We start from the raw sequence: 25,920 nt of genomic DNA, 5'->3' as shown, positions 1-25,920 counted from the left end.
CGTTCAGAGGTGGGAGGAGGACCTGGGACGAACTTTAGAAGACACGGACTGGTCTAACATATGGCTCACATCTAAGTCATCTTCACCCAACATCTTAGCACTGGAGACAAATTATAAAGTCCTAACTCGCTGGTACCTTGTACCCGCTAGAGTGGCAAAATATTCACCTAATACCTCAACTCTTTGTTTTCGAGGATGCCCAGAAATAGGCACATATTTACACATATGGTGGACGTGCCCAGTAATCCAAACCTTCTGGAAGGAAGTCTTCGTGATTGCATCTAAAATATTTAAAAAAATAATACAACCAGATCCATATTTAACTTTACTTAATCTAAAACCGGAATGGTTAACACTCTCTCAATTCAAACTTATGATCCAACTAATAACGGCTGCAAAACAAACAGTGGCCAAGGCATGGAAATCTCCTACATTGGTACTAGCAGAAACAATTCACAGAATGAATAATACAATGTCCCATGCTAAGATGGTAGCCATCGATCAAAATCAAATTCCAAAATTTGAAAAACTTTGGCATCCTTGGATAAAACAACAGTTCCTGTCAAACTTCAATGACTCTGTCCTGTTGCCATGGTAACAGATTAAATGACTTACTGAGACACCCATTCTAAGGCTTCAAAGAGAACTAAAAAGAATAATAAACTGACGAGCGGGACAACCTTGTGGACCATACCTCTACCTTTCAACCCTTTTTCTTCTTTCTCTTTCCTTTTCTCCACCTTACGATTAAAGCTCATTATCAGAATTTATTTGACCTATATACACTCTACTTGTAAACAATATGTATAGTAGGTATAAATCATTTAAATACCTACAAAAGTAACTAAGGAAATTATATATATCTTTAATTTAGGTTTACGTGAACCCAATGTTTAATATTTGAAATTTCATGATATTTACCTATATAAACCCTACTGTAAAACAATGAGCTTACTTTATAGATCCTTGTAAACTTACTTTATGTATTTTTATAACATTGTATACTCAATAAACTTCTTTTGACAAGGAAAAAAAAAAATAGTGCATCCAATAAAAGCCTTATATATCCTATAAAAACAATATAAATTATTTGGATAGGCAGATTAGTCTTACAGATTTCCTCAAATAAACCAATTTAGTTTGAAGCTTCTAAATTGTCTCTGGAAATCTAGCCTTCAATGATGATCTCTGGTCATGGAGGGCTTATACTACAGCCTAAATTAGAGTTATAGCCATAAAATACTGTCGCTTTGTATGCTTTCTTCTGGTCCTCATCCCTGCTCATATCTTTCAGATACAACAATGCAGGCTCCTGCAAATTATATAGAGCTCAACAGAGCCAGTAGAGTCAATAAACATTATGTTTGCCCCAAAATTAACTGGAGGTTAACCAATAGTACCCAATATTTACCAATAGTACCTAGCAGCAAACCTTGTGCCTTTATCCCAACCTCACACCACTCATAATCTCACCCTCTGGGCCTCCCTAAATCCTATTGTTATCCAACCACTATAGCTTCTCTGCCCTGCCTTCTACTGATACACTGTTAAAAAGCTCTAAATTCCATTCTAACTCACATACTGCAGCTCTGGGACCTGGTTGTATACTCTGGATGCCATATTTCTCAATACCTCCTTTTGCTTAGATTCCTTCACTGTTCTGTTTCCCCCTGGCAAGGATTGTCCAGTATTGGTGGTAACATGATTGCAATTTCATGATATTTTTTCCCTGCTCACTTTAACAGAAGTTACATTTCAGCACCTCTGCACATTGCACAACATTCCACAACAGGACCACTTTTGCTTTGTCCAACTTAGTTACTTTATACTCTCCATCCTTCACAATTACTCCTACTTTTGTGCTTGCTCCCTTTGAAAGTAAATGCCACTCTGGTCCACATTCTTCACGAATAATCTCTTTGATTTGTGCTTCTGTTGTGTCATCTAAACAAATTATTGCTAGGGTGAAAGCGACCCTGATTTACTGCCAGTAATGGCCATGCTGGCTAAGGGCACCTCCTTCCGTCCTCCTGCAACAGGAACCCATCCAGTTGTAAAAAGGAGAAACTCCACCATCTTTGGTTACTTACATTCTCCAGGCTTGAAGCCCACCTCTGGAAATAAGGAATGTCTACATGTTCAGCCTTTCAACTATTTTACTGTAGTAGAAGTATAATGTGCAGTTCTTTACTCAGCTTTCATCTCCACTCCTCCAGACCCGACATATATATTCCACACAGTACATATCCAACATAAACACAAGGTAACTGCCCAACTCTTCCACTGCCCTCACTGTAGGTCCACCATAGATGGGTTCTCCAATCAGGTCTGTCATGGGCCTACTGTACATATCAGTATTTTTTATATAGATATTTTGTTACATATCAGTATGCAAGGGGTACCCTTTTCTCATCATCCTCTGCCAAGTGATTTTTCGGTCTAGAATACATAAGACATACTAGCCCCACTCACCATACCCACCAAAAGGAGGGACCTCACTTAAAAGGGCACTAACTCCTACTTACAAAGGCATACCAAACCTGATGGGAAGCTGCACTTTAAGTGACACTAAACTCTAGTTTAAAACAAATCTATTTAGGTATGTATTCTTAAAAAAAACTGCCTGCGTGCAGTCTTGCAATAAACCAATCTGCCTGCTTGCAGTCTTCTTTAGAATGCACATTGAGCTGCACATGCAGCTGCATATTTTTAATACTATACTAGTGAACTTTACAAGGGGCCCTTATTCAATATATTCTAAACTGTATTAGACCCCTTTCACACGTGCGGACCGTATGTCCGTATTTCATCCATCCATTTTCGGATGAAATACGGACATACATGCATCCATATGGGATAGCGGGTGTCAGCGGATGAACATCTGCTGACACCCGATATCATCCATCCCCGCTCTCGTCTGATTCTGCAGACGGAGGAAAATCCTATTTTTCTATCCGTCTGCAGAGCGGATCGGATGAACACGGACAGACAGTCCATGCTCATCCGATCCCCCATAGGGGAGAGCGTAGATATGACAAGGTGGTCCCTGCACAGTGTGCGGATCCCGCCCTGTCATCTGCCGGCTCAGCTGGGAAAAACGGAGCGATCCCCGCTGAGCAGCGGATATTCACGGGTCAGATCAACACGGATCCGTCCCGTATGAAAAGGGCCTTACAAGTTATTGTTACTGCCTCTTTACTACTTGTATGCAGCTGACTATCTGTATATATCCAAATTAACATGAGCTACATGTTACCTTGATTCATTTTCAATAAACACTTGTAAAATACATTTTGTCGCTCCTGGAGAGGCATAGTTCTAGAGACATATACATCATTTAAACCTTGACACAGCTATTACCAATTTGATAGGTTGAAGGAGCATGTACCAGAGGAGTCAGGGTCAGTCTCACCAGTCCAGCGGTTTATTGGAACATTCATTGTTCAATTGCAATTGAAGAACTGCAAGAAAATTACCAGACTTCAGGACTTTCTTATGACTTAAGTGCAGGGCTTTTTTTCAGCTGGAAAGTGGTGGAATTCAGTTCCACCACCTCTGGCTCAGGTCCTCTGCTCCCTGCTCACCACTATTACTTGTAAACATTGAAGTCTGGTTTCTGTGTTTACAGGGGACAACTTGTCTCTCAATGGCTCCCACAGATCTGATCTCCTGAATGGCCAAAGAAGATGCAGGTGCAGAACAGATCACAACTCCCCCACTGGATCATCTCGCTACAAGTGAGAGAGGAGCCACCTATAGTGTGTGGGGAGGTACTAGAGCCAACAGGGTGCTTCAGTTTAATACAGCAACACAAGTAAGACATGTGGAAAATGGTGAAGCTTTTAAGGGGGAGGGAGAAGATTGGGGCAGTGGATGGGAGGTTGCATGCAGAGGTCAGAGCTGAAGAGGGGTGAACGTGAGATGTGGATGGGGGATGCAGAGGTAAGCAGCTGCGGAAGAAGGCTGAACTCTGCACTCTGTGTGTAGTGCACCGCTGAACTTTACACTGTGTGTAGTGCACCCCTGGAATGCTGCACTCTGTGTGCAACATCCCCCTCCCCCCGAACTCTGCACTCTGTAATTAATGCACTCAGGGCATTTAATGACCCTTTAAGACCCTTCCGCTGTTAGTGAAATTTGACCACACCCACTGTTTGATGCGTTTTGAAGGGTGTGTGTATTGGGGCGAAGGTTGGTTTTGGGGGGGGTCGTGGTCGAGTTCCTGCACCTATTTTCTTAGAAAAAAAGCCCTGCTTAAGTGTAGTTTGAGATTTAATTGTAATAATTACCTTATGCAGTACACATAGGAGTTGATTTACTAAAGGCAAATAGACTGTGCACTTTGCAAGTGCAGTTGCACTCTGCAAGTGCTGTTGCGCCAGAGTTTGGTAAATGAGGTAAGGCTTTACTTTACAAAGAATACCCAATCACATGCAAGGAAAATGAAAATGCATTTTTGCTTGCATATGATTGGATGATGGAAGCCAGCTCAGCTTCCTTTCATTTACTAAGCTGTGGAGCAACTGTACTTGCAAAGTGTACAGTCTCTTTGTCTTTATTAACCACTTCAATAGACAACAATTTGAAAATCCTTGGATGGAGCATAATGAGGTAGAATTGTGGGTGCTGCCTATTGCAATCAGTCACATTCCTTGTATTTCATTAACCACTTCAAGTCTGGATGTTTTTATCGCCTTCATGACCAGGCCATTTTTTCCAATACGGCATCGCGTTATTATAACTGACAATTGCGCGGTCATGCAACGCTGTACCCAAACAACGTTTTTGTCCTTTTTTTCCCCACAAATAGAGCTTTCTTTTGGTGATATTTGATCACTTCTACAGATTTTTATTTTTTTTCACTATAAACAAAAAAACACAATTAAAAAAAAAAAAACAATATTTCTTACTTTCTGCTATAAAACATACTCAATAAAAAATGTAAAAAATCGAATTTATTCAGCAATTTAGGCTAATATGTATTCTGCTTAATATTTTTGGTAAAAAAATCCCAATAAGTGTATATTGATTGGTTTGCGAAAGTTATAGCATCTACAAACTATGGGATATTTTTTTTTTACAAGTAATGGCTGCGATCAGCGACTTTTAGAAAGACTGTGATATTGCAGTGGACAAATCCGACATCTAACTGACACTTTTGACACTTTTAGGGGACCAGTGACACCAATACAGTGATCAATGCTAAAAAATATGCACTGTCACTGTACTAATGACACTGGCTGGGAAGGGGTTAACATCAGGGGCAATCAAAGGATTAACTGTGTGCCTAGATTGTGCTTACTCACTGTGGGGGAGGTGCTTTAACTAGGAGAAGGCAACGATCCATGTTCCTGCTTAGCAGAAACACAGGATCTGTGTCTTCTCTTCTGACAGAATGACAATCTGCCTTGTTTGCATAGGCAGATTGTCGTTCTGCCTGTGCCCTAGGTAATCAGCGGGTGCTGGCGGACATCGATTTTGCGGTACCCACTTCTGGGCTTCCACTGTGTAGAACCACAGCATTTGTGCCCCAGATCCAGAATTGTCAGATCACGTGAGCTGCAACCCGGCCGCAGTAAATGTACAGTGGGTGGTTGGCAAGTGGTTAATCACTGTAAATGTAATGTTTAGAATGGGGCCTAGTTGGTTGCTTTGATCAGTAGCTCAACTTTTGCACTGGCCTTTTTATGTTCCAGCTTTGGAAAGTTATCCTCTCCAGGTATGAACATAGCCTGCATGATTCACATTTAAACATCCCTTTAATGGAAGGTCTCCCTTAATCATAATGTGTCTGATAATGGAATATTTTCAAAATAAACCAAAGAGTCTTTTACAATTTGTACTATTTTGGCCACCATTGTGGGGGGGGGGGGGGGGGGGTTGGGCCAACAATTCTGGCAATCTGTTGGTTCAGCTGAAGAACAGTGCCTGCTCAATACCAATTTTAATCCCCTGCCAACCTAAGGAAAACCTTTTTTAAATTTTTTTATTTCGATAAATTAGAGATGGTGTAAGAGAACGCTGTCAGGCTTTTATTGCTGTGTGCATGTTAGGGAGATTCACTCTGTCTTGTTGTCCAGATTGCCAATTTCACAAAATTGTGCAAAATTTCAATTTGCCACTAAAAAAATGAATGATGGGAAAATCTTCCAATGGGGAACACTTGTTCCAAAGACAGCTTTCTAAAGCCTCGTACACACGATCCGATTGTTGGCAGGGGATTGTTTGATGACAGACTGTTGGCCTAAAATCAGACCGTTAGTATGCTCCTTCAGACAATTGTTGTCCAACTTTCAGCCAACAAATGTTGGATGGCAGGCTAGTAAATTTTTGGTGGACAACGGTCTGTTGTTTGATTTTCGTATCGTCTGTACACAAGTCCGTCACACAAAAGTCAAAAGTACAAACGCGCATGATCGGAAGCAAGGAATCAGCCAGAAGCAGTCGGTCTTGTAAACTAGTGTTCGTAATGGAGAATTAACATTCGTGATGCGGCAAATTATGAAATGTCGAAATGCAGAGCACATTCTCTTCTTCTTTAATGGGATAATAATGAAGCTGCTTTGCTGGTGATACTGACGGAGTTATGGCAAACGTATTTTCAAAGGCATTTTATAATTATGCTTGTTGTTTTATTTTTTGGGCAAGTTACCACAACACCATTATCCTGTAGTTTTTAAGATCAAAGATACAACTATGTTGGTGTCCCTTGTTAATTTTACATTGTATTGTTTTAAATGTAACTGTCTACTCTCAAACTGTCATTTAAGTAAAACACATAGCCAAGTATTATTCTACAATTTTTTTTATTGTGCATCAAAAAAATAAAGCAAATTAAATTAGAGATGCTATCTGTCATCCAAATTCAAAGAACTTAACCAAAAAGTTCAATCTATGCATACAAAAATATAGAAAATAAAACAAATAAAAGCATTATTCCAAAACAAAAAAAAGGAAATTAGTAATTGGTGAAGGGGTGAAAATCTTCAGTCCAGCGGCCTTGTTGGGGGTCTTGTGGCTGGTATTGCCACTGACCGCCATGCTGCTGTGGTGGGAGGGGTGGCTGTGGAGGTGGTGGATGGGCCACAAAATGACACAGGTGTGTGTTTTCTGAAATTTGGCCCCTCACCCCCTTGTTGAGAAGCTGCAGGATGAGTTCCTCACACCTGCTCCTTTTCTCACTGTCCATCTCCCTTAATTTATCATTTATTTATTGCAGAGAGTGCGCCCTGATCCCACCCAATTGTGTGACGATAGCGAATACATTTTTGTTATTTTCACACTAACCTTCCTCCCCACCAATTAAGAGGCAGAGTGTCAGACCTGTTTCCTGATTGGCCAAAGTGCCAGACCACACTATTGGATGCCTGGCGCTTAGAAAGAGGAGCGGAGGAGACACATGCTGGAGCGGAGGTCCCTGCCGCTCTGGTGCACTTGGAGAGAGCTGCTGCCTGACAGTAAGTGCCAGGGGCTCTGTCAGAGCTGCACGTGGGGGGGTTTGGAGTGCTGCCAGAGTCACAAGCCCTGCGAGTAGGGGAGTTGGTGGGCACAGTGGCTGCATATGATGGGCACAAGTGGCTGCATTTGATGGGCACAAGTGGCTGCATATGATGGGCACACATGGCTGCATATGATGGGAACAAATGGCTGCATATAATGGGCACAAGTGGCTGCGTTTGATGGGCACAAATGGCTGGATATGATGGGCACAGTGGCTGCATTTGATGGGAACAATGGCTGCAATTGATGGGCACAGTGGCTGCATTTGATGGGCACAATGGCTGCATTTTATGGGCACAGTGAGGCTGCAATTGATGGGGGGTTCAGTATTTTTAAGTTTGTTTGCGCCCCCCAAAAATTTGGAGCACCAGCCACCACTGTCATCAACCACACACAATTTTGATTTCCTCACTGTTGCAAATTGAATGTGGACAAATAGAAAAGACTATCATTCCGACCCCAGCATTTTTAATTCTTGTTCAAATAAGTTTTGGTCACTGTCTATTGATATGGAAACCACTTTGTTAAGGCAGAAATATTTTAACAATAACATCTAGTTATCATCATTGTATTTTTGGATACAAATATGTTCAACAATGCTATACCTGGGTCAAGCTGGGATCCTCCCCATTTTCTTCTTGTGCAGCAGGACCTGTGTGGACCTCAGGAGCTGTGGCCTCAGCAGATGTCGAAGGGAGTGTAGACAGCAATGGCCTGGGTTCTGTCTGGTCAGTCAAAAACCACAGGCTGTGGTAATACCACAGCCTGGGGACATATATGTCATCTGCTGCTGCTCCAGATCTCTGTGAGTCCATGACCTTGTTGAGCTCCCTTTTAAAAGTACTCCTCAGGTTTGATATTTTTGTCTTGACATAGTTGACATAGTCTGCCCTGAGGTACACTGGTTTCACCAACTTGAGCAGCTTCTCTAAAGCTGCCTTCCTCAATATTTTATTGAAGTAGTCTCTACTCTTGACCTTCCAGAGACAGGGCAGCTCCCGGTATAGGTCAATGATGTGGGGTAAAAAATTAGACGCAGTAAATTTATCCATCATGATATATGATATGATGCCTGCAAGACAGAACGCAAGACAAACCATAATGTCTTAACTCATAAGTTGGTCCCAATATAGGCCTCAATCTAAGCAGTATAGGCCACTAACCACCAATGCCCCAATTTCCAATTGTACCTTTGTTTTATGGCTCCTTTCTTGCGTTGGCGATTGTTCGTCCTCCACTCTAAGATCGTTCCTATGGTTGTTCCATCGACCATGCGTTCTGGCTTTATATACACTGCGCATGTGTGGAACTCTGCTCTCAGTGCGTCATGACCCTGGGGCGTGACCATCTCTCTTCTGCATGCGACACACATGGCGGAACATTCGGGAGGAACAACATGGCTGATTTGGCGGAACATAGGCAGTCCCGCGGTGGTGGAGCTCATAGGAGGCACGAAGCAACCCCCATGAACACGGGTGAGATGGTAGAGATGGTGCGCATCCTAGAGAAGCACGATTACGACTGCAAGCTGCGCAATTACGAAAGGCCCAACAGCCAGAAGGGCATAATTTTGGAGAAGGTCATTGCCGTTTTGCAAAGTGATTTTTCAGTGGAACGATCAAAGGACCAAATCCGAAAATGATGGTCTAATTTCAAGCACTGTGAACAAGACCAGATGGCGTACATACATCAGATCATAAAAAAGTAAGCAATATTTGGATATAACCAATATGTATATGTGTAATTTAGTTGCCTATATATGTTCTTTCTCCAAGTAGCTCTAGAGAATTATATATAAGGTTGGATGATAATCTTATATCCCCTTTCCCATAGGAGATAAGAGGGGTGGGGGACAACTGCTGGACTTTTTAAATGTTTGCACTTGTCCAGTGTTTGCCCTCTGTAAAATGACATCACCATCCCTTTTCTTTGCATTTTTCACAGAAAAACAACCAGAGTGCAGCATGGTGGAATCCGCAAGTCAGGAGCAAGTACAAGGTTGGTCAACTAATGTAGCAAAATGGATGCTAGAAACAGATGGGACTTGGGGTGGCTTAATGAATGGTGTATTGTTTATTTTTAGAGGAAAGAGAGTGTGGTGAGCTCACCCAGGTTGGTTGCATGGGATCTGACTCCTGGACCCAGCACAGACCTTACCATTGTGGACGTCAAATCCCCTGACGCGAGTCACACTAAGGGCCCAAGCGACCCAGAAGAAGAAGAAAGTATTCGGGAGCCTCTTGTTTGTGCAAGTAAGTATTGTTGGAATCTGGATTCAAATGTGTATACATGTCGAGTGTTTAGATGTCCAAACAAAACACCCACTCCACACATTAGCAAAGTATGTAGTGCATTAAAATTAGCATGGAGAAGGAAGAGGTGGAAGGAGCTGGCAGTGTTGCTAGGTACTGAGTTTTGGAAACCCAGGCACCAGGGCCAAGATTACAGAGTAGTTGCAGTGTGTACATTCCTAATAGTGTAGGTGTCTGAAGGGCAAGCAGGTTGCAAGCAACAATAGACTGGGTAGGTAAGTATTTCCTGAATTTGACTAGTAACTTGTAGGGCCTCAGCCATTTCACCATCATTCCCTTAATACTGAGTGCAGATATGTTGCATTGTTTGAAGGATCTGGAGCAAATCAAGGAGGCTGCCACTGCTTTACAGCGAAGAATCAGAGATTTTGTAGACATGCTTGCCAAATTTTAATTTCCTTTTGCCTGTTCTGAAGTTTTTTGTTCCACTTGTTGGCTCCTGTTTGCCTTTTAAATATTTACCATGTTTTTCGGACTTTGAAATGAGAAAGTTTAGGGACAGAACTCAAGTGTTTCTCCACTCCACTCTTCTAGGTGACCCACCAGGTCATGTTTTCTGTATTTTCCTCAGTCTAAAAATGACTGTGTGAATTACTAACAGTGAACATGACAACATCACCAGTGCCAAATTCTACAAGTATAGAAAACATGAGCTGGGTTTTCATCTTGAGGAGGAGAGTTGGGAAACACTGCCCTAACTAATGTGAATTGTAATGTTTCTGTGTTTTTAAGAATATAAAACCCAAAATTTGAAGGTGCCCCAAATTGTGCCTTAACATTCTTATTTCCCTCATGATCCCATGCCTAAAATGTGTGTATTTCCATACATCTAGTTTGTCATAAGCCCCAAAACACACAGTGTCAACATGTGCTATCTACCGTCACTGGGTATAAATGGACGCTTCGGGGGCGCAACCTTTTCCTCATAACTAAAGAAGCTCAGAGGAAGGGGTTGCACCCCCGAAACACGTCCAATGATATACCGTGATGGGAGATAGCACATGTTGACACACTGGGGGTTATTTACGAAAGGCAAATCCACTTTGCACTGCAAGTGCACTTGAAAGTGCACTGAAAGTGCACTTGGAAGTGCAGTCGCTCTAAATCTAAAGGGTAGATATAAAATGAGTGTTAGTTCTGCTGATTTTATCATCCAATCATGTGCAAGCAAAAATGCTGTTTTTTATTTTCCTTGCATGTCCCCCTCGGATCTACAGCGACTTTACTTCCAAGTGCACTTTCAGTGTACTTTCAAGTGCACTTGCAGTGCAAAGTGGATTTTCCTTTAGTAAATGTAGCACTTACCCCCGAAGGAGCTGCTGGTATTTGATTGGGCCTGTACTCTGCTCTTCCACCCCCAATAACTTGGCTCAGTCCCCTTGACACAGCTGTGGTGCAATGTTAGTGTGAAGCAATTAGTGAAGGATAACCCCACAATGTGCAGTATAACAATAATATACTGTATCTACCTGGGTATCCAATGTTCCACCTGCTGGAAAAGGAAGAACACTCCACACCAATTGTACTTAACCAGGAACGTATTTTTACTGGGATCAGTATAAAAGTAGTATTACAATATTAGTACTGTCACACAAACGTGATGCAACAGCCCAATGGGTATTCACAACAATCTGTACACATAAAGTTGTCTTAGATGACCCCTGAGAGTGCATCTCCAAGTGGGATTAATGCTCAGGCAACAACCTCAGCACTGGGCACCTTCCCACTTCCAGCACACCTGAGTAACCACAGAAATGTAAGGCCATCAGTACAGTGTAATACAATTACTAGGGAGCTCCCCCTAGGGCGGCACAGTGGCGCAGTGGGTAGCACTCTCGCCTAGCAGTAAGAAGGGTCGCTGGTTTGAATCCCGACCACGACACTACCTGCCTGGAGTTTGCATGTTCTCCCTGTGTCTGCGTGGGTTTCCTCCGGGTACTCCGGTTTCCTCCCACACTCCAAAGACATGCTGGTAGGTTAATTGGATCCTGTCTAAATCGGCCCTAGTATAGGTATGAATGTGAGTTAGGGACCTTAGATTGTAAGCTCCTTGAGGGTATAGGGACTGATGTGAATGTATAATATATATATGTAAAGCGCTGCGTAAATTGACGGCGCTATATAAGTACCTGAAATAAATAAATAAAATAAATAAATAAATACTTTATGATGCAATACCTCTTAATACCAATAGGATGCAAGGCCTTGCAATAAGAGATGCAGTCTTTAGTCTTCTACTAGCTATCAGTGTTGTAGTAATTGTAATCCGACAGTTGAACAAAGGTCAAAGGAAAACGAATGTTAGAACTATTCTTGTAGTGCAGCACACCTGCAACTGCCTCCGGTGCAATTTGGCTTTTAGCAACATAGTGTCAGTAATGCAGTGAAGGATAGGCTATAGGCCTGTTCAAACTCAGTCCTTTTGCTTAAGATCTTCTCTGTGGGACTACAGGTCCCAGCAACGCTGTGTTTATAGTCTAAGTGTGAAAAGGTGCATCAAGAAACTATGGGCAACAGCCCTCTCACCACACTGGATCCAGGCAGATAGATGCCTCCGCTCCACAGTATCTCAGTTCATTCGCTGCGGCCATGCTGTCACGCTGTTCCATCTCACAGACGACCGGGAGTCCTCGGTTACCTCCTTCAAGGGTCTCTGGAATGATCACACTGCTGCTCCAGCACACTGCGATGTAAAGCAGGATCGCTGGCTGCTGTTCCACTCTGCACAGTGTAGGCCGCAACTCTGTGGGACACACACACCCACCGAGCCCTGCTGGCAGGCCATGCGTCCCAGGAACAAGAGAAAGAAAATGGCTGCAAGGGCCCTTTTATAACCTACCCAGCATGCAGTTCAGTGCTGAGTGTCCATGAGAGGTCACTTGGTATTGTGGGTAGGTCAGTTCTTTGTAAAATGTAAACAAACAGTCACTTCCTGTAACCTTCCTATAATGGTCTTGAAACAGAATGTAAAATAAAGTCCATTTCCCATTTTGGCCACTAGATGGTGCCAAATACCAAAGAATGCATTGTCCATACTTTTAACATTACATTAGAAAGACAGGCAAAAATTGTCAGCGCTACATAAATAATCCCCACTGTGTGTTTTGTGGGTTTAGAAAAAAAGATGTTTGTAACTACACACATTTGGGGCATGGGATCATAAGGGAAATTTAAATTATATGCCTCTACATGTACGTTGCTTCAAAGTTTGGCTTTTAGAGGAGTGAGATCACCACATATGAAGAAGGCAACATCCACACAGTCTTGAGATACTAATGTCTCATTTGGCCTTCACTTTACCAAAATCGAACTTTGTAAGTTCCTGAGTTTGGGATGTGTATCTAATGTTTTAGAACATGCCTGCTTAGCCCCAAAAAGGGAGAATTAATGCAAAACATACATGTTATACCCCAAGATGTTGGTTTGTTTTAAAACCTTAAAATGCACATGTGAATGTGCTTTGAGTAAAATGTTTTTTTACTAAATGTCATGAAAGACGTCCTGGTAATCCAGCTGCTTGTGGAAGATCTGTGCGCAGAATCCCTGTCAGTGGAGTCAGCGGGCACGCGCGGGTGCGCGCTAGCGCGAGTGCGCACAGACGCACAGTGTGACAGCACTTGGCGCCAAGAGGCCTATTTAATGGAGTCTGTCATCATGCCTTCTTGCTGTCCGGTCTACAGCGTTTCCTGTGACCCTAAGCTACTTGTTACCTGCCTACCTGATTCATGTCTATCTGGCCTGCTCCTGACTACTGCTATTTGCTGCCAGTCCCCGACCCCGGCTTGTCTTGACTATTCTCCTGCCACTTCCTTCGGTTTGTTCGCTGCCTGCCTGTTGCCGACCCGGTCTGTATCCCGACTACTCTCCTGCCTCCATTTAATACCTGCTCTGCCCACCAGTGTTGACCCGGCCTGTCTACACTTGCCAGTATTCCTGCCGAACTACAGAACACCTCCTTACTGTCTGCTGTTCCAGAGTTCCTGCTAAGCTACACTGCTCCTCCTTGCAGCCAGCTGTTCCAGTGTTCCTGCCAAGTTCCAGTGCATCTCCTCGCAGTCTGCTGTGCCAGTATTCCTGCCGAACAACAGAACACCTCCTTACCATCTGCTGTTCCAGAGTTCCTGCTAAGCTACAGTGCTCCTCCTTGCAGCCAGCTGTTCCAGTGTTCCTGCCAAGTTTCAGTGCATCTCCTTGCAGTCTGCTGTGCCAGTGCTCCTGCCAAACTGCAGAACACCTCCACCTCCAGTGTACCTGCTAGCTCTCCTTAAGCCATGTCAGAGGTCCGGATCAGCCCCTACACTGCCAGGCACTTGTGGCCCTCTGCGCTCTTGAGTCCCTGTTTCCTCTATCAGGGGTTCCTGAGCCAGAGGCATACGAGACGCCGCTCCCTGCATTCTGGGCTCCGCCATCAGGTATGTGACACTAAACAATGTGTGGCTTATTATTTCAATGCTCAATACCAGTGTATTTGTTAAGTTGTTGTAGTTACAATGACAATGTGCTCTTAAATGTGGCTAACTCCTGCAATTTTTATTCCTCAAAAATATTATAAGAGAAAGAGAAGAGAAAAGGCAAATTTTTTTAACTTCATGCATTAGATCTATTAGGAAAAAAACATTGTGTGTGTGTAGCAGACCCACAGCACACCATAATAGTTAGCTAAAAAAGATATTGTCACCTCATGTAGCAAATAAGGTACATTTGCACTATTGGAGCAAGTGGCCAAAATAAAGCCAATCTGCACATATTAGACATATAAGAAATACAGACACCAGTAGTTCAAATGAAATATGAGTTTATGATCTCAAAATTATATTAGGCATAATCAGCTACAATTTGCTGCCAAGCCACTGCCCCTATACCCACAAAATAATCAAGGTATTTCTGCCGTAAATCTCTGGCAATCTGTGAGGGGAATCCAGCATGGGCATTTTCAATAGGCATCAGCATGCCCAGAGACAGCTGAGCTGCAGCCTCTTTAGCTGGGCCTGCCACTGCAGGGTCCATGTCACTTGGCAGTGATGCAAGGTAGCTGGTAGCATTCCTCCTTAAAAAAATAATGTAGAAAGCAACAGCACAGGACCACATGGTTGATCTTGTAGAGTGCCAGGTTGATTGGAGTCAAAAACAGCCTAAAATGACTCGATAGGATACCAAAGGTGTTTTTGACCACCCTTCAGGCACGAGAGAGCCTGTAATTGAATATTCAGTGCTCTGGGGTAAGGTTCCTCATAGGAAACGGCTTCATCAGATGTTCCCCCAGAGCAAAGGCCTCATCTGCAACAAAAACAAAATTGAGGCTCTCAACATTCTCCTCAGCAGGTGGCAAGTTTAAGGTGCCATTCTGGAGCTGCTTGTTGAACTCTGCATAATCACTCTTCCATCAGAGTTGCGGCTATTCTTCCCAACGTCCAAATGCAAAAACTCATAGTTGGCAGACACAACTAGCATGACTATGCTGCAAAAGCCCTTATAATTAAAATAATATGAGCCAGAGTTGGGTGGTGGGACAATGTGGACATGTTTGCCATCAATAGCACCACCACAGTTGGTAAAATTCCACTGATGGTGGAACTGGGCTGCAATGTCCTACCATTGCTCTGGGTTGGAAGGAAACTGTGCATTAAAAAAAGAAAAAAGAGATTACTACTTCTGCACATAACATTGCAAGCAGATTTGACACAAACATGCTTAGCCAACAAAAGAATAAAACTTAAATGAGTATTTAAAGACAAAAGTGTATGGTCAACTTATCTGATTCATCTCCCTCTCTGGTGGTACATTAGCAAAATTTTAGGGTGTGGGGGGGGAATGGGTAGATGTTTTGGACAGGTAACCCCCTTCTCCACTCCCATGAGAGCTGCTTGCATAAATAATCTGTGATACTTTAGCCAGCCCCTCCTTACTTACATTATTGGCAGCCCAGTGGTCAGGTAAGAAGTGTCATAATTTAAAAATCTGAATCCAAATTGCAGCACATTTTGACATTCTGAAAATACCTATCAATATAATAGGAGACAAAAACTTTCTACGTTACAATTTGTAGGTAATCAGGCAGGCCCTTGCACTGCATGGTTTGGTGAATTTATACAGAAATTTAAACACAAAAGAGGGATAGTGTGTATGGATTTTGCAAAGTCAGCAGATAGAGTATTTGTATCTGTTGACTTAGCATTTTTTGGAGGGGGGAGGGTTCTAAATGAGTTTGGGCCCCAAAAAATGGTCTCTTGCACTCTTCCTGAATTTGAGGACAAAAATAAAATTTGTACATATTTTTTTCAGGGCTGGGCTCAGCCCTTTCTTCTCAAAGCTGGCCGCTCAGCTGTCAGCTAATTGCCAGCTCCTATATCTTCACAGTGACTCACCTGTTGATGATATCCTGCTCGTCAGTCCTGCCTACTTAAGCCGTCCAGTCCAGATGATCTCTGCCTTCGCCTTGGCCACATTTCTAGAGATGCTCTCCTGTGTTCCTGTTATAGACGTGCTTGGCTAACATTCCTTCTGGCTCCAGATCCTGCTTGCTGTTCTACTATGCTCATCTCTGGCTCCCTGATGTTTTGCCTTGTCTGACAATCTGTTTCAGTTCCTGAATTCTGGCTATGTTTTGACTACATTTACTCTGTTTACCTTTACTTATTATTACTAAACAAGTGTGATTTAACTGTACTTCTGTCTCAGTCTGATTCATGGTTTCTGACAATTTTAGGGGTTGTTTAGGGTAAGCCCCAAAATGTAGCTGACAAAAAACATTGTAAAGTTACTAGGCTAGGTGTGTATGGGCCCAGGATAGCATGCTGGGAGGTTAGTTATGGAAAACATGCATGTATGCCAAAAAAGGAGCAGGAAAAGCTTACAGCATGCATGAGGACAAAGAGGACATTCACATCATATTACAATATTGATAATTATGTAATCAACAAATGAATACAATACATTAGAAAACTTTTATACATAGAATGTGATCTTAAAGGTAAAAACTTACCCTAATATAGTCTTTCTGCAGTACTTGAATAATGGCTGAGCAGGTCTCTGGAACAATGAGTCCCAGAGCCTGTGGGAGATCCCAGTGGTAAACTTGAGGTCCTGGAGACTTCTTCCCATTGCCAAGTACCACAAAGTGGCTATGAGCCTTTGCTCTGGAGTGATGGCAAGCCTCATACATGTGTCCTGCTTCTTAATATAGGGAGTCACCAATGACAAGAGTTGGTGAAAGCAGGGGTCCGGCATCCGGAGATAATTCCGAAAATCATCCGGATTATTCTCCTGGAGCTCCTGCAGCAATGGCACATGACATAATTGGAAATGATTAAGCAACCAATTTTTGGTCCAAGAACTCCTCCTCCTCCTGTTCCTGGACTGGACTTGGGTCAAAGCAATAACTCTAAGCCCAATAGCACATTCTCGCCTCCGATTCCGCAACATGGCTGGTTGACGAACGGCCGTTCAGAAATGAACTGAAAAGCACAAACTGAAAAGCGAGAATCAACACTCACCAAACTTCTACTAACACGAAATTAGCAGAAGGAGCCCAAAGGGTGGCGCTTGAGAAATTAACTTCCTCTTTGTAGTCTCGTAGTACATCTAGCATGTCACTACGTTCGTGTTTGTTGGCCGAACAATTGTGTGCCGTTAGTATGCAAGACAAGTTCCTGGCACACGCCCTTTGGACAAAAATCAGACACTCGGTTGGCCAACAATCAGATCGTGTGTACGAGGCTTAAGAGGGGATGTTCTTCATATTGGAAAGATATCTTCTCACTCCCTGTTGCATTGACAGGACAGGAAGTGAAGGGAAAGCTCCTTAATGAGACACAGATGGTAAATAGAAAAAGAAAAATCTGACAGCAATTTTAACCCTCTCCTAACCTAAAATGAGGAAAAAAGTTTTGCCTTTAGATATGCATTGTTTCCCAATGTTTCCCAATGAAAAAAACATTGAGTTTTATTCTGTTAAAACATTTATCTCTCATTTTTATCTGCAAGCTCGGCTGGGGCTACCACTATGCAAACTAGGAAGCCGCCTTGGGCACACTGCCGCCTAGGGCGCAGCCACGGCTGCTGGCTTATCTACTCTCTGCTGGAAGGAGAGGGCACCTGGAGCTTGTCAATGCGCCTCATCCTCTACCCAGCTGTCTAGCACCAGAAATGTATGTGGCAGCAGGCAGCAATCAGCAGCTACGTTGGGGAGGTGCGGGCGGCTGGGCATCCATCACTACATGGCAGTGATCAGCGAGGGGCCGGTGTCTTGCCGAGAAAGTTCCCTCGGCGGATAAGTTCCCCCCTGTACTGCGCAAGCGCTGCGCTTGCGCAGTACGAATCACCAGGAGCCGCCGAAAACAGCCGAAGATGAAAATCTTCAATCAGCTGTACACGGCGCCTGCGCCCTAGGTCCAGGCGCCGTGTACAGCTGATTTGTTCTGTATTTAACTTCGGCTATTTCCGCCGGTTCCTACTGCGCAGGCGCTGCGCCTGCGCAGTAGATGGGGGTCCTTATCCGCCGAGAGGAACTTTCTCGGCAGAACACCGGCCGAGGGCAGATAAGCCTGAGAGTCCAGGACTCTGGAGAAGAGCTCCACGGCGGCATCCCCTCCTCCTTGACCTAGCCCCCCTGACCCTCCCCCCCAGGAAGCAAGAAGCAACAGGTGCAGCATACCCCGTGCTTCCAGAGCATAGACTGCTCCAATTTCCTCTCCGCGCTACAACGTGCAGCCCAGGGCTGGAGGACAGGCTCGCCGCTTACTGGGGGCACAGAGCTGTCACAGAGGACAGCAGGAGGCACAGGCTGCTGAGGGAGCCGCTGGAATTGAATGGATGGAAGCAGGAGCTTTAGCATCATGGAGACTGGCATTATGGTATGGAAGGTACCGTCTGTCATCATACACAGACCTGGTCTGCAGCTCTGCAGACAGAGACTGGAAAAGAGGAGGGACTGCAGGAACAGGGTTAGGGGTCTCTCTCATCTCCCCCTCCCTTCTCTCTCTGCCCCCTTAGCCCTCCCCTCTCTCTCAGCCCCCCTCCCTTCTCTCTCAGCCCCCCTCCCTTCTCTCTCAGCCCCCCTCTCTCTAAGCCACCCTCCCTTCTCTCTCAGCCCCCTCTCTCTAAGCCACCCTCCCTTCTCTCTCAGCCCCCTCTCTCTAAACCCCCCTCCCTTCTCTCTCAGCCCTCCCCCTCTCTCTCAGCGCCCTCCCTTCTCTCTCAGCCCTCCCCCTCTCACCCCCTCTCTCTAACACCCCCTCTCACCCCCTTCCTCTCAGCACCCTCCCTTCTCTCTCAGCCCTCACCCCCTCTCTCTCACCCCCCCTCACATCCCCTCCCTCTCAGCGCCCTCCCTTCTCTCTCAGCCATCCTCCTTCTCTCATCCCCCCTTTCTCAGCCCCCCTCTCTCAGGCCACATTCTCTTCTCTCTTAGCCATCCTCCCTCTCTCAGCCCCCTCTCTCTTAGCCCCCCTCCCTTCTATATAAGCCCCCTCCCTTCTCTCTCAGCCCCCCTCTCTCAGCCCCTCCCCTCTCACTCCCCTCACCCCCTCTCTCTCAGCCCCCTCCCTTCTCTCTCAGCCCCCCTCTCTCTCTCAGCCCCTGCTCTTTCGGCCCCCCACTCTCAGGCCCCCCTCTTCTCTCTCAGCTTTCCCCCCTCTCTCAGGCCCCCTCTCAGCCCTCCCTTCTCTCTCAGCCATCCTAGCTCTCTCAGGCCCCCTCTCAGCCCTCCGTTCTCTTTCAGCTCCCTCCTCTCTCAGCCCTCCTCCCTCGGCCCTCCTCCCTCGGCCCCCCTCTCTCTCAGCCTTCCCTTCTCTCTCAGCCTTCCTCCCTCTCTCAGGCCCCCTCTCAGCCCTCTCTTCTCTCTCACCCCTCTCCTTCAGCCCCCCTCTCTCTCAGCCCTCCCTTCTCTCTCAGCCATCCTCCCTCTTTAAGGCCACCTCTCAGCCCTCCCTATTTTCTCAGCCCCACCTCTCTCTCAGCCCCCTCTATATTCTCTCAGCCCCCTCCCTTCTCTCTCAGCCTTCTCCCTTCTCTTTCAGCCCTCCTCCCTTCTCTCTCAGCCCCCTCTCAAGCCCCCCTCTTTCAGCCCCCTCTCTCTCAGTTCTCCCTAATGTCTCAGCCCCCCTTTCAAAGCCCACCATTCTCTCTCAACTCTCCCTTCTCTCTCAGCCCCCCTCTCTCAGCCCTCCCTCTCTCAGCCACGACTCTCTGAACCCCCTTTCTCTCTCAGCCTCCCTCTCTTAGCTGCGACTCTCTGAACTCCCTTGCTCTCTCAGCTCCCTTTCCCCTCCCTCTCTCAGCCCTTCTCTCTCTCAGCCCTCCTTCTTCCCTCCCTCTCTCAGCCCCCCTCTTTCTAAGCCCTCCCTCTCTCAGCCCCCCTCTCTCAGCCCTCCCTCTTCCCTCCCCTCAGTTAGCTGGTCTTGCCTAGGGCACAAAATAGGCTAGCACTGGCCCTGGTCAGGTAGGTCAGTGTATTGGCCAGGAAGGTCACATGTGTTACATGGGCAGGGCAAAGGGGGTGGAGTTAAGGGCAGAGCCAATGGGGGCGGCAACATTAGGTTTCGCCTAAGATGTCAAAAAATCCTTGCACCAGCCCTGTCTGGAAGACATATTTTGTGCTACACTTTTTTAAAGAATAGTGATAAAATCTTAATAGGTAATGTGATACTTCTCAATGTATTTCCTGATAGAAAATAGACTAAATAATACTGAAATCCGTGACAGCAACATGATGGCTTTATCTGCTGAAACAGTCACAAATTACAGTTGCAATCTGTTGGCTGTTCTGGACAACACACCATTCACAGTTATGGGGCTGAATAAAAGTGCTCAAAAGTAAAAAAAATAAAAAATTCCATCATATGCCCTAACAATCATCATAGAGATTTTGTCCAGTCAGTTTTCTACTTTCAAAACAAAGATCTGTGGAAGATGTACATGCCTTGTAGAACATAATGCACTTTACATATACTTGTAGGCATATGCAACTAAGATCTTGTTTTTTTTAACTCGAAACAAATAGGCATGTCCTTTTTGCTGATTAATAGGGTGTGTTCTGGTCCTTTGTTTTTTTATTTTATTTGCTGAATACACCTCCCATAGTGTACTACTCATACAATTTTTAAATTTATAAAGAAGTTGAATGTAGAAACAGATTAAAATTAAAAAAAAAAAAAAATTTTCTTTCTTTGCTGTAAAGCAGGCATCACCAAATGGCTGACCGTGGTCCGGACCCAATCACTATCCCACCCGGACCATAGCAGTCACGCTATTTAGGAGCCTATTCTTCTCTCAGCTGTCACCGCTGTCATTTTCGCAGAGCCAACAGCTGGGGCAGGCAAGTTCTGAAGGGAGGGCAGAAGCTGCTAGAGGTAAACAAACCAGGGATTGGTTGCTAGGATGAAGCCCGGTCCAAGAAACCAATCACCAGCTTGCAGCTCCCATCCTCCATTCAGACCTGCTGTGTCTCCAGTCCTCCTGTCTGTGTAAGGTAGGGGAGATGTGAAAGGGGGGCTGAGGACATTAGTGTGAATGGATGTAATGTGGAAGAGTGAGCTAAATACAGTAATGTGTGTGTGGGGGGGCGCCGAGTACTGTAATGAGGGAGGCTGAGTACTGTAATGTGGGGGGGTTAGACTGACTAATGTAATGTTGGGAGGGGGGGCTGAGTACTGTAAACAGGTGGGTCTGAGGACAGTAATAAGGATAGCTGAATACTGCATTGGGGGCTGAGGACTGTAATGGGGGGTTGAGGACTGCAATGGGGTAGGGCTGAGGAAAGTAATGTGGGAGACTGAGGACAGTAATGTGGGGGAGCTGAGTACTGTAATGGAGGGCTGAGGACAGTAATGTGGGGGCTGAGGATAGTAATGTGGGGGAACTGAATACTGTATTGGGGGGCTAAGGACAATAATGTGGGGGGCTCAGGACAGCAATGGGGGGGCTGAGGACAGTAATGTGGGGGAGCTGAATACTGTGGAAAAGGGAAGTAGAATGTAGACCGCTCCAAGGCTATCTGCAAATTAAAGATCTCTTGATACTGCTGTGGCAACAAGACTGGGTGCCTGCCAAGGTCTGCAACCTGGGAAATCCATGCAACAAAGAGAAAAAGCAGCACATCCAGAGATGAAGAAAAATTTGTTGGTTTATTGTAGAATCAAAGGTTAAAAAACCTGACACACGAGGGATCCACACTGTTCAGCAGACGCATTTCACACAAAGTGCTTAATCATTGCTTATGATTAAGCAATGATTAAGCACTTTGTGTGAAATGCGTCTGCTGAACAGTGTGGATCCCTCGTGTGTTATGTTTTTTAGCCTTTGATTCTACAATAAACCAACACATTTTTCTTCATCTCTGAATGTGCCGCTTTTTTCTCTTTGTAACTAAATACTGTATTGAGGAGCTGAGGACAATGTGGGGGAGTTGGGTACTGTAATGGGGGGTCTGAGGACTGTATTGGGGGGCTGAGGATAGTAATGTGGGGGACTGAGGACAGTACTGTTGGAGGGGGTTGATATCAAGGGAGTATGAGAACATTAGTGTGAAAGGGGTGATCCTAATGTAAAGGAAACTGTGATGTGTAGTAGGCACTGCAGAACTAATGTAAAGTTGGGATTGTTATATGGGGCTCAGTTCAGATCTGTGTGTAGCGGGTATTGCAGCCAAAGACTTACATTACCACAGATGGGCTGCATGTACATTAACACAGATGACTGCATGTACACAGGCTTTCCAGCTTGAAAGAGGGGCAAGAACTGGCTGTCATGTCTGCATAGGCTTTTTCAAACCCCCTCCTTCTTGTTTTCACTGACTGAGTTTACTGTAATTTGAGTTGACACATACAGAGCTGTGATTCAGTAGCCTCTCTTGTGCCCTATTGGCAGGAAATAGAAAGCCAATTAAAGGCATGGTTACAGCAGCCAATGGGAGAGACGGTACTGAACTGCAGGAAGAGCTGCAATGGATTCTGGGAAATGCAGTTCCCTCACAAAACTGCCGCATAGACTGGTATACAGGGAGAAACTACAAATCCCAGAGATGTTTGCAAAACAGAGGGATGGCTAAAGACTCCATTTTGTGTTCTGAGGAGATTCTCAGTAGATGAGGTAGTGAGAGAAGAGACACAGATGTGATCTGAGGGGCTGCTGTTACCCACGAAGGGGATTCATCCAGCCACAGTTCCAGAGGTCGGCGTGTTGATCCTGCCACAGCTCCAGAGGTCAGTGTGTTGATCCTGCCACGGTTCCAGGAGTTGGACGGAGATGGATATCCAGCCTGAGAGGGATCCCAGCTATATCTCCAGGTGTTCCTGAGGGCGTGGGCAGATGCGGTTACAAGGTGGCCAGTCGGGCCTTTAAGGGAACTGGTGGCTTGATCCTTTGGTCGCAGGATGGGTGAGTGGGCATTTGCCCATCTTTAAAGATACGATAGTCAAGCAACATTGCCTCACCAGTGCCAACATTTGTAGGAATACATGCACCCTGCTGAACAGTCACTACATTTTACTTTCCTATTGGCATACTGCTAGCATCCCACATCCTACTTTGCCTACCAGGATACTTTCAAGTACCCTTTGTTTATCCTGCTCAACAGGACACAAGAGCACCAACGCCAGGCTAGCTGAAGATCCTGGATATGTCCATTGCGAGGACCCTTTCTGTTACTCCTTCAGTATCAGTAATGTAGTGATTCCAGTGACTACCATTAAAAGGGAACTTTCACATTAATTATTAAAGTGATACATTGCATTTGTGGCCTATTGCCTCACATTTAACTGCCTGGGTCTGTGATTTCAGGAATTGAGGGAAACAGACTGACCATTGTTAAGTCAGATCAGTTCCTCTTTATGCCTGAGGGTATAGGCCACTCTAGATCTATTTAGGTTGTTTGACTGTGTTATTTTGAAGTATGCATTTTGGGTTTGATTAACACTATTAAAGACCCCAGTTTGCCATTCTTGACTATTGAGTTACCAGATCAAATTTGAATGTGGAAAGTCTCCCGGTAAACAAACTTCCTGTTCACTTCATTTGTGTCTGATTTACTGTTTGCAAGTACACTGAACAGACTTAAGCAGCTCCTTCTGGGGTATCGCTACACATGCATGCGCATTTGTGTGTGCATGTCAGAGGTAGGTCAGCCCATTCATTTTAATGGGCTGCACTACCCATGAGAAATGTGGGGGAAAGTCCCTGACCCTTTCTTTATATTGCACAGCACCAAGCTGCATGGTGTTGCAGGACCATGCAGTTTGGCGCACGCATGTGCTAAAGTGTGGTGTGTTCCTCTGCGGGTCGAGAAAATGTGCAATTTTACCTGCATTCCCCAGCTGCAGAGATGGAAAGGCTCAGGAGGAGAGGGCTCTGTGCTGTAAAGGATCTGAGTCATATCACAAAAATGTGATTCGGACCTCTGCTGGAAGAAAAAATTACCGTACTAACCAGACCTCTGTGAATTGTAATTCAGTACCCCTGCTTTAAAGGGTTATTTAACCTTTTCAGAAAAAAATGTAATTGAACACTGTACACTGACCCCACCCAGCCCCAGTCCCCGCTGTACTTACCTCCGTGGGTGATGAGCTGTCAGTGCCCAAAGCCCGTGTAGTGGTCAGAGGATTTTAAATTCCCGCTTTTCTCCCTCTTCATTCTATAGGGCTTCCAGGACAGATCAGAACGATACTCTGTGCTGGCACTGACCAATTAGAATCGATCAGATCTGTCCCAGAAGCCCTGCAGAAAGAAAGGGGAGAAAAATGGGAATTTCAAATCCCTGGACCGCTACAATGGCTGCATGGGGACTGACAGTTCATCATCCATGGAGGTACAGTGATAACTGGGGGTGGAGAGGGTGTATCCGAGATAGCAAGGATAACTTGCCACAAATTTGTGGCAGTGTTGAATTGTAAGCCTGTTAACTTGCTGCCCATTTTCCCTGGCAAGTTGTACACTTGCAGAGCACTTGAAGCAAAAGTTCTAGTTGACACATTTCCAATTTGCAGTAAATTTGCATGGCAAGTCTCTAGCAAGAGCAAAGTTGCAGTGGTGAGCCTACAACAAGAGCTCTGCAAGTCTACAACAAGGAGCAAAGTTCAAAATTCGGCCACAGCTACCCCTGTGGTGGGATGACTGTGGTGGGCAACATAACTGAACCAGAACTTGCAGCAGACTTGCGGAATGTTTGCAGAGAAAGCTGATCTGGAGCCATGCGATGCAGACTTGCTGCATTTGTGTAACAAACTTGTGAAGCCTGTCAAGTCTAGCAATAGCTGAGCAAGTCATTTGCAAACATGTAGCTCAATTGTTTGCTATCTGGAATGTTGTTAGTTCACCTTTTCAATTTTTCTTAAAAGGTGAACTTACACTTTTACTAAGAACAGTGTAGCGTGAGGACCTGCTGAATTAAATATATCAGACAGATTGCTTGGGCAGGGATTTGCTCTACACAGTTGTCAGTAAATCAAATTCGATTGTACAATCATATTGCAATGTGTACAGTTAAGCCCTTTACACATGAGCTGAATGTCGGGAGACAATGGCCGGTTCAAAAAAAAAACAAAAAAAAACAGTAGATATTCGGCCTGTGTGTATGTCGGTCTGTCAGAAGCTGACCATTTGGCTGGCTTCTGTCAAACTTGCATGCTGGAAAACTAGCAGCCTACCAACTCTCAATCAGCTCTCTAAGCCAATGGCAAAGAGCGCTGATCAAAGTGTTCTGGTGTGGGGCCGTCCCCCTGTCAGAACACAGCAGCTCAGCAGGGGGAATCGCTGAACTAACCTTGCATGGTTAGTACAGTGGCTCCGACCAGAGCTGTCAGTCAAAAAACTGTGTACCGGGCTTTAGGCAGGCCATAGATGGTGCAAATTTGCACGATCCCCCCATCAGATTCAAACCGTCTATGGCCGGCCTTAGCTTAGATTGTTTAGCTTACAACTGGACTTATTTAATCAGTGCCTGCAGCAATAATGTTCAAAGTATAATGATTCCTTACAGTCACCCATATTTTTGTTTTTGAAGTCCATCCAGTGATCACTGATTGGTTTCTTCACCTTGTAACATCATAAGTTGTTTGTTGTTTACACAGCTTAGCTGTATCAGCCCTTTACCGCCTACCTGTATGATCAAGCTCTT

General features: G+C 44.9%; 1 protein-coding gene across 1 annotated transcript in view; it reads left to right on the top strand.

Annotated features, from left to right (window-relative positions):
• NSUN3 (NOP2/Sun RNA methyltransferase 3) overlaps positions 1 to 25,920 on the top strand; it is a 187,938-nt gene that overhangs the window by 24,638 nt on the left and 137,380 nt on the right. The gene's annotated exons all lie outside the window — the stretch shown is intronic.

The sequence above is a fragment of the Aquarana catesbeiana genome, linkage group LG02 (genome assembly GCF_042186555.1).
Source record: "Aquarana catesbeiana isolate 2022-GZ linkage group LG02, ASM4218655v1, whole genome shotgun sequence".
In the NCBI taxonomy this organism is placed as follows: domain Eukaryota; kingdom Metazoa; phylum Chordata; class Amphibia; order Anura; family Ranidae; genus Aquarana; species Aquarana catesbeiana.
The sequence above is the reverse complement of the archived record's forward strand: the minus strand, read 5'-3'. Positions and strand labels throughout refer to the sequence as shown.